At 44.5% G+C, this 8431-nt stretch overlaps 1 protein-coding gene across 2 annotated transcripts in view; it reads right to left on the reverse strand.

The window, feature by feature from the left end:
• The window catches only part of BBOX1 (gamma-butyrobetaine hydroxylase 1), a 74607-nt gene extending 66559 nt beyond the window's left edge, over positions 1–8048 (reverse strand). Inside the window, exon 1 of one of the 2 annotated variants that reach the window (XM_084631658.1) lies at positions 7840–8048. The gene's annotated coding sequence lies outside the window, so the exon portion shown is untranslated. The remainder of the gene's footprint in view (positions 1–7839) is intronic. The other variant, XM_084631657.1, reaches the window with a different exon arrangement.
• Between the last annotated feature and the right edge of the window lie 383 nt (positions 8049–8431).

Genomic DNA, 8431 nt, shown 5'->3' on the forward strand with positions numbered 1-8431 from the left:
CAAAAAAAAAAGCTAATTTCCCCTTCTCTTTCTTCCTTCCCCCTGAACTCCTGAGAATACACGTTCCCCATAGTGTAGAAGTTTTGCCCAAAGACAAATGTATATTTAGGCCTAAATTTTCTACGGCGACTAGTGAATTTGGGTGGTGCCTCAACTTCTCCTCAACTTGATATACCTTATAGGGGCCTGATTTTCAGTGAGCTGAAAACTTTCTGAAAATCAGGATCTCAAAATGGGCACCCAAAACTTGAGGTACTCAAAATCACTAGTTGCTTTCGAAAATGTAGGCTTTAATGTACCATATCCTATCTCAACTTATATAGTTAATGATGATATCAGTTAGAAGATTGAACAATCCCCCTGCAAGGGAAATCTGTGGACACAGGATGCATCAAATATTAAACTAAGAACAGAATCTGTGACTGAATATTTACCTTATTCAGAAATATGATTACTCCTCTTCCCAAATTAATAAATCAATCCCAAGTTTTTTTTAAATAAAACTTCGCACCACTTCAAAGCTTTTGTGTTTGTTTCTGGTTTGTCCCGTTTTTTTGTTGCCAGTGGGCAAATCTTGATATCCGAGCTCAGAATCCTGCCCCCATTAAAGTCAATGGCAAACTGGCATTGATTTCAATGGGGCTAATGCTTCACCCTTAGTCTTTACACAGGAGACATTCCCACGGATTCAATAGGTGTTCTGCCTTAGTAAGGACTGCAGGATTTGGTCCAGGGTTTTACATTTTTCCCCACTGTTTATGAGCAAGACCTGCGTAGTATGGGATCCTCGCGCTTCTTCTGGTTTCTATTTAGTTTAACTGAATGAAAAAATAAAATATTTCTACTTTTTCCCCTCTGGACATATTAATTCAAGGATCCCAATGATGCATTTATTGTCTATCAACCTTGCTCCATTTTTAATAAGTCTGTATAACAATACATACAAGCAAGGCATAATTACAGCTAAACTATACACACATGCACACATTTACACTTTGTAGGTATCTCTCTCTCTTCTAAAGCAATGGTTCATATCCAGAATGATCATTTCTGCTATATGCATTTATTCATCACTTTTTTCAAAACATTAATCCCAATTCCTACTAACTATAAAAATATTATCACCACCAAAATGGCCTGCAATCTCTTTAACAAATATAACAGGGATTTTTTAGACAAACCTTTAGGGTGTGCGCTTGGGAAGAACTTTGAATGTTTTAATCTGTTTTTAACATGGAATAATTGGATACTTATTCTAAACTCTTTAAAGGACAGATTTACTCAGCAAATATTGGGAAACAATTAGGATTTCTGCAATATTGAAATCCTAGAAGATCTGGATGCCAAACTAAGGTGAAAATAGCAACATGATTAAGATGGCTATTTTAGTGTATTGCAAACCTTGGGCAGAGTTCCTCAGCTGGTGTAAATCATCATACCTTCCCTGAATACTATGGAGCTACACGAGTTGATATTCTAGTCCCTTGTATATTCTCTAAGGTTCAAGTTATTTGGGGGGCGGGGGCGGGAACAATCAGCTGTCCTACATAAAATCCTGTATTTCAAGAAGTTCTTGTAAAAGGATAACTCAGGATGGCTAAAGGCTGGGCAGTGCCTTTAAAGCCCAGTCCATTGTAAAGGTGTGGAGATAAACTGCCCCAGGGGAAGGTTAGGAAGCATTTTGCCTAAGGGAGCAGGAGCTTCTTGTTTCCACAGAGGCGGCACAGTAATTTGACACCTCTTTTGGCCTTCAACGCTTAGCTGGCCAGTTTGCTCAGTGCTGCTTTTGGAGAGGGTGATGGGGTTAGCTGCTTCCCCAGTCAGCCAACCTAAGAGAGACTTGAGTCCAACTTCCTTCCAGGGCAATCTACCCTTTCTTTCTGCCAGCTGGTCTTGCTCCTTTTCCCAGCTTAATCTCCCCATAGCTTGCGTAGGAAGAATATCTTGCAGACAATTCAGCTCCACACTTGCCTCTAGTTCTTCAGAGAGAAGCATGATCAGAATTTGGCTCTCAAAAAGCCTTCAGTCTCTGTTTCACTCATGAGCAAGCTTCTTGCCCTTATGCTTTAGCTATTAGGTGCAGAAGTTATAATTGTGTGAATAATGTATAGAAATAAACATCGCCCTTTTTAAAGAGAGAAGGACTAGAAATGTGGTACATTAATAAGGAAGCAATTGTCCTGTATTTTCATTTTTAATGTTTATAGATATATTACAAATATTTATTTGATACTTATCAGTCTCAGGTCAAGACTTCTGCTTTGCACTGTTTTTATGCTCCACTGTATGGAAACAAGTGTGTATGCTGAAAGGATGTGAGTTTCACAACTGACTAATTAACCACAGGGAAAATTACAGCTGGAATTTGTCCAGCTAGAGCCTCTGACCAGCTTCATGTTCTCCTTTGATGTGTATTGCTTAACTGGTGTCTGTTTGCAGTGATGGATAACAGAGTCACTCAAAATGCATGGCAAGCAAAATCAGTTCCAAAATAGATGGCAGTAAACCTCTCAAGTGGTTTGGAAAGGAAGGCCAGCATGCAAAATAAGAGAAGCCACCAACCAGGTCATGAATGGGCTCTGGAAAAAGGGATAATAAAGACTGTGGGAACTATCCATTGGGCATAATTTATGTTATAAAGAGGACATCTACAACCCAAAAACAAATTTAAAAATAGAATTGTCATTGGATTTGAGAAGTGAGATCAGATAACCATTACTACAGCTGTTTGTTTGTTTTTCCTTTCATGCTAAGGGAATTTGTTTTTTAAAAATAGCCAATACTCTTGTTCACATAGAAATGTTGCTATATCAGATGCATAGTACTACACTCTTCCCTACATAACCTATTGTTGTGAGAATCTTGGACGGGAAGTAACTATGAGCTCCATTACAAGTGGGAAAGCTTGCACTACTGGAAATGTTATATTTGTTCTGTGCACAGAGGACTTTAGTTTCTAATACCATCAATCTGACCCTTTCTCAAACACTAAATTTAAAATACATATCCAGAATCTAGACACTTTCAGAAAGTGATAAAAGGTCATTCTCTCCACATAGGTCTTTCCCTAATCAGGAAATACGAGAGCAGTCCAGTGTCATTCTTTGAAGGAGGCAGCAAAAGCCTATTCCATTTTGAAACCAGCTGAGATTTCTACATTCACTTTAGTTTCTTACTGTGGGTGCAATTAAAACAGCCTTAGTACTCTCTCAAAAGGGAAGGACTGTTTCAAAAATTTCAGCAAAATCTAACATCAGCATGTTGCACTTATGTCTTAGAGCATGTTTTGGGTAAAAAACAATTCTGTTGAAACTATCATACTAATTTTCTTCAGTGATGAAAATATTCCAGCATGCTTTTTTAAAAGGTGTACAAACACTGTGTGTCATTGCTACTTTCCCCAATATTTGGGCCTGCAGCAAAGTCAAAGACTCACTGGCGCGGAACCTCCTGCTGGTCGTCTTTGGAATTAGCTCAATTCCAGCCTGGAACGCCCTCTGCAGGCCGGTGGCTCACCTGCCTCAGGCCCCTGTGTCCCTCCCAGACCCTGGTGCCCTTTACTTCAGGGTTCTGCCCCAGTAGTACCCCCACCCTGTGGGTCTCCCCTCCCCAGGAGCAGAGCCATCCCTAGCTATTTTCGTGCCCTACCAGTCCCACCCCAATGGGGCCCCAGCCCCTGGTCTCCACAGGGGACAGGGGGGCCTGGCCACTTCCTGCAGGAAGTGGAGTGACCCAGCCCCAGCCCACTCCGCTCCGCTCCCCTAGCTCCCAGGCAAGGGGAACCACCACCCCCAGCATTCACCAGCAGCACGGCTGGGAGCCAGGGGAGAGGAGCAGGCTGGGGCCTTCACCAGGCTGGGACTCCCCAGATCCTTTGCCCTATTTCCCAGTATTGCTCCAGTTCAGGTACCTTCCTCTCAGGCAGCTAGCCCTTCTCCCTCTAGGGCTGGAGTGAGACTCCTCACAGCTCCTGGCCCACAACCCTCTTCTCAGGGCCAGCTGGGCCCTGATTGAGCATGGCCCCAGCTGTGGCTGCTTCCCCAATCAGCTTAGCAAGGCTGCTTTTAACCCCTTTTCTGCAGGAGTGGGGCACGCACCCCACTACAGGGCCTAATTCTGATCCCTCACTGGTGTATATCTAGAGTAACTACTGAAGTCAATGGAGTTACACAAGCATAAAACAACTGCCTTCAATTCTAGTACGATTCAATTCACTAACAATCTGTGAAGAATCTCTGGAACAGCTGAGAAAGACAAAGATATTTCCTTTGTGGTGAAGTTAGCCATTTCCTTCTTTAAATATACAGGAGTTCCTGTTGCCAAATCCCTCTGCTTATCGATTCAATGTGGAGTGATTGCCTGGGCTGGAGCTATTGTGTAATGAATAAAAAGGCTGTTTATTGTTTTCCTCAAGTCATATCATGTTGTCCATTTTCAAAACAAATCCCAGTTGTGACCAATGAGTTCAGCTTAGACACAGCTGGCAAAGTAAGTCCCCGTGATACTATTCTTCCCTAGATACATTTACAAAAACCTCTATGATTCTCCTCTCACTTACTTCAGTGTAACACCACTGATTTCAGCAGAATTTTTCAATTTTCAACAGCATAAGGGTGAGGAAAATCAGAAGCTCTGGGCCAAATCCTTAGCTAAATTGGCAACATTTTACTGACTTAAATGGAGCTACAGCAATTAACCCCAACTGACGATTTCGCTCATTATCTGTAAAGAAAATTAACAACAAAGTTGTTATTTTATAACAATGTATTGAATATATAAATTAAAGTGAGCCTTTTAGTTACAGCAAACTAAGGCCACTTTACTCCTGAATGAAGAAATCCACATGGGGGTTTCTGCACATTGACTTCACACCTTTAGTTGATTTGCCTTAATATTCCTGAGTCCCCATATAGACACACACCCTATTTTGTAACTAAAGATTTTCATAAATGCAGGAAGGGGCCTGCCTGATTCTGCTCTCACTTACACACTGGTTTTACACCAGCATAAGTCCAACGACTTCAATAGAGTTACTGTTGATTTACCAGAAAAAAGGAGTACTTGTGGCACCTCAGAGATTAACCAATTTATTTGAGCTTAAGCTTTCGTGAGCTACAGCTCACTTCATCAGATGCATGGCGAATACAGACTAACACGGCTGCTACTCTGAAACCTGTTGATTTACAGTGGTATAAGAGCAGAATCGAGCCTAGGGTCTTTGTTTCTTAAGAGTCTGTGCTCTCATTCCTGACATGAGAACAGCTGACTATGGAAATGATTATAGTCATTGGGTGAGCGTGAGACAGAATGACTCTATATCCAAGTGGTTAGGGCATCTCATTGAGGATCTAACCCAGGGGTGGCCAGCCTGAGCCTGAGAAGGAGCCAGAATTTACCAATGTACATTTCCAAAGAGCCACAGTAATACATCAGCAGCCTCCCAGCCACCCCCAATCAGCTTCCAATCAGCTGTTTTGTGGCATGCACGAGGCTCTGGGGGGGAGGATCAAGGGCACGGCAGGCTCAGGGGAGGGGACAGGAAGGGGTGGAGTGGGGGCAGGGCCTGTGGCAGAGCCAGGGGTTGAGCAGTGGGCACCTTCTGGCATACTGGAAAGTTGGGGCCTGTAGCTCCAGCCCGTGCCTATACAAGGATCTGCATATTACCTTCTGAAGACCCTCATGTGGCTCCGGAGCCACATACTGGCCACCTCTGATCTAACCCAAAGTGTGTGCACCCTCTTTGGTGCAGGATGGGAATTGCACCTGTTTACAAAGCATATCTTAATACCAGAAAGACTCTGCAAAGCAACATTTGTATAATATAGGTGAATGTACCTCCAAAACTATGACAAAAGGCAGAGGGAAAGCATTTACAATAAAGGAAGCAAGGAAAGCTATTTTATGTATGATCATATTTCACTGTATTATCTAAAGTCTGTAATGTTTATATTATTTGAGTACATATATATGCAGCACCATAGAAACATGTGTTCCCTACAGGGTTAATTGCCAGTCCAGTGTCTGGATTCTGTTCTATTTCAACTCTGCATAACCTTCCAAATCAATATAATCAATACAGTAAACAATAAACAGTTACCTTTCCTGATTTATACATGTTATTTACAGCCTGGAAGTAAAACAGTATGCTAGCAAATCTACCATAAGACACTTATCTGAAAAGTAAAATAAGAATTAAAAATCACTACTGTTACATGCATAAGTGAAGCAAATGAGGCCTGTTAAGTGCTCAGATTTTTCATGCCTCCACTGCTAGGCTGCAAAGGTATGACCATTTCAGTAAGTGAGAGTTACAAATAGATGAGGAAAGATTTTGTGTCTTATTGAAACATGCTGCAAATATTCCTTTTTGCACTAGTTACAAATTGCCTTAGGACTGAGGGCCTTTAAAAAGTGATACTTGGCAAGGTGTACTTCATACTCCAACTCTGCGTAAAACCACACTGAGACCACAGGGGCCAACAAGACCACCTATAACTGGCATATGTAGAAACACTACAAACATCAGCCCGAACACACCCTGGACTAATACACTGTAGAACTCCCTCCCACAGGAGGTCAGAAAGTCAATTACTGTAACTGGATTTTTTTTTAAAAGGGCTGGATGATTTTATGACCAATATTTTTAATTACACATGTTAAAATGGGCTCATTGAATTTCACATTTCACACCATAAACTGATTACTGCCAGGGTCAGGAAAGAAAAATTTCCCAAGTATAGAGCAGTGTACAATTGGCCAGATGCATTAAGTATTTTTCTCTTCATATTCTTTGAGGCATCAGCCATTACTCACTGCCAAAGGCAAGCTACCAGATTTAATAAACTGCTAGTTGAAGCGTAAGGCAAATCTTATGTTTCTAATCATCTGAGAAGCGTACTTTTTTCCAGGGCCAGTTTGTAGAGACCTTACTCCATGCAGCCTCTTGACCCCAAATAAAAACTCAAAGTCCACAAGAAATCCATCTCTAAAACCCAACATCTAATTTAAACATGTAATAAATTAACAATCTGAAGGAATGGTTTAGTAGTCTGAACCTCAGATTTGAAACATGGAGACTCACTGGAGCATAGATGTCCACAGTTTATTTAGTACTTAATCCTTCTAAATATACCATACAGAAGGTGAGATCTGAAAAATCAAGGAGCTCCTGAGTGTTTGCCTGGCCATTAAAGACACATGGCACACTTCCTAAGGACAGCACGTTGCCTTGATGCCCTTGGCCAAAACCATGTCCCTGCTCTCCCACCACCACTGAATGCTAGCGAGCTGCTGCTCTTCACCCCAGAGGTGGCTGCATTTCATGGTGGTTATCATCTGCTTTAAGGGCCACAAACATGGGGGACATTTGTAACTACCCCCCCCCCAAGAAAACACCCCTCAAAGTCCTAGCAGGTGAGCTGATGAGCACATCCATGACCTGTGCTAAAGAAGCACCATCCAAATGTATGGCAACCTCCCCCCGCAGCTCCTTCTCCAAAGCCAGTGTCCCCTTCCTGACCCCTCTGTCGTATCCTTCCCTAAACACAGGGTGTCCCACTCTGAAGCATCCCCCACATTCGTTCTCACACCTGACCCCCCCTCCCCACCTGCTCCCCGCAGCGGCCCTCAGGCTGGGGTGCCCCCCTGGCGCCCTGTAAGCCCCAGTGTTCTGGTGCCCCGCCCCCTGTTGTAGGGCGCCCTGGGCTCGCTCCCCCGGCAGGGCCTGGGGACAGGAGACGCTGCGAAGTTGTCCCTCCCCCAGCACGCTCGGCGGCCAGAGCCAGCTGCTCCCGCGGCGCCGGGGCTGCGATCGGAGCGCGGGGAGCGGGCTGCGCTTACCTGCAATCCCCAGCGCCGGCCAAGGGGCCTGATCCTGCGGCGCCGCCGCCGTGCCCTGCAACAGATGGCGGGGGAGGACGGGACCTGCGGCCTGGGGAGCCGGGCCAAGTAGTGGAAAGGCCACCACTGCCGCCGCCGGAAGGGAGGAGCCACCGGCCAGCGCGGGGAGGCCAGCTGCGGGGCGTGGGGCAGGCGCTGCTGGCAGCCCCGGGGCAGGGCACCCAGCCGGGCCGGGGGCCGCTTCAGTGCGCTAATCAGTTGTTAATCCGGACCCTGGCGGGCTCAGCACCCCAACCCAATGGGAGCTGAGGCGGCACAGCCCTTCTGACCATAGTGCTGGAACTAGGGGTGCTACTGCACCCCCTGGCTGGAAGTGGTTTCCATTATGTACAGCCAAGGGTTTACAGTTTAGTTCAAAGGCTCTCAGCACCCCGCCCCATACAACTTGTTTCAGCACCCTGGCTTCTGGCAAACTATGCCAATACTAAAAAAGAAAAGGAGGACTTGTGGCACCTTAGAGACTAACCAATTTATTTGAGCATAAGCTTTCATGAGCTACAGCTCACTTATGCTCAAATAAATTGGTTAGTCT

This window comes from Lepidochelys olivacea, assembly GCF_965140295.1.
Source record: "Lepidochelys olivacea isolate rLepOli2 genome assembly, chromosome: 6".
In the NCBI taxonomy this organism is placed as follows: Eukaryota; Metazoa; Chordata; order Testudines; family Cheloniidae; genus Lepidochelys; species Lepidochelys olivacea.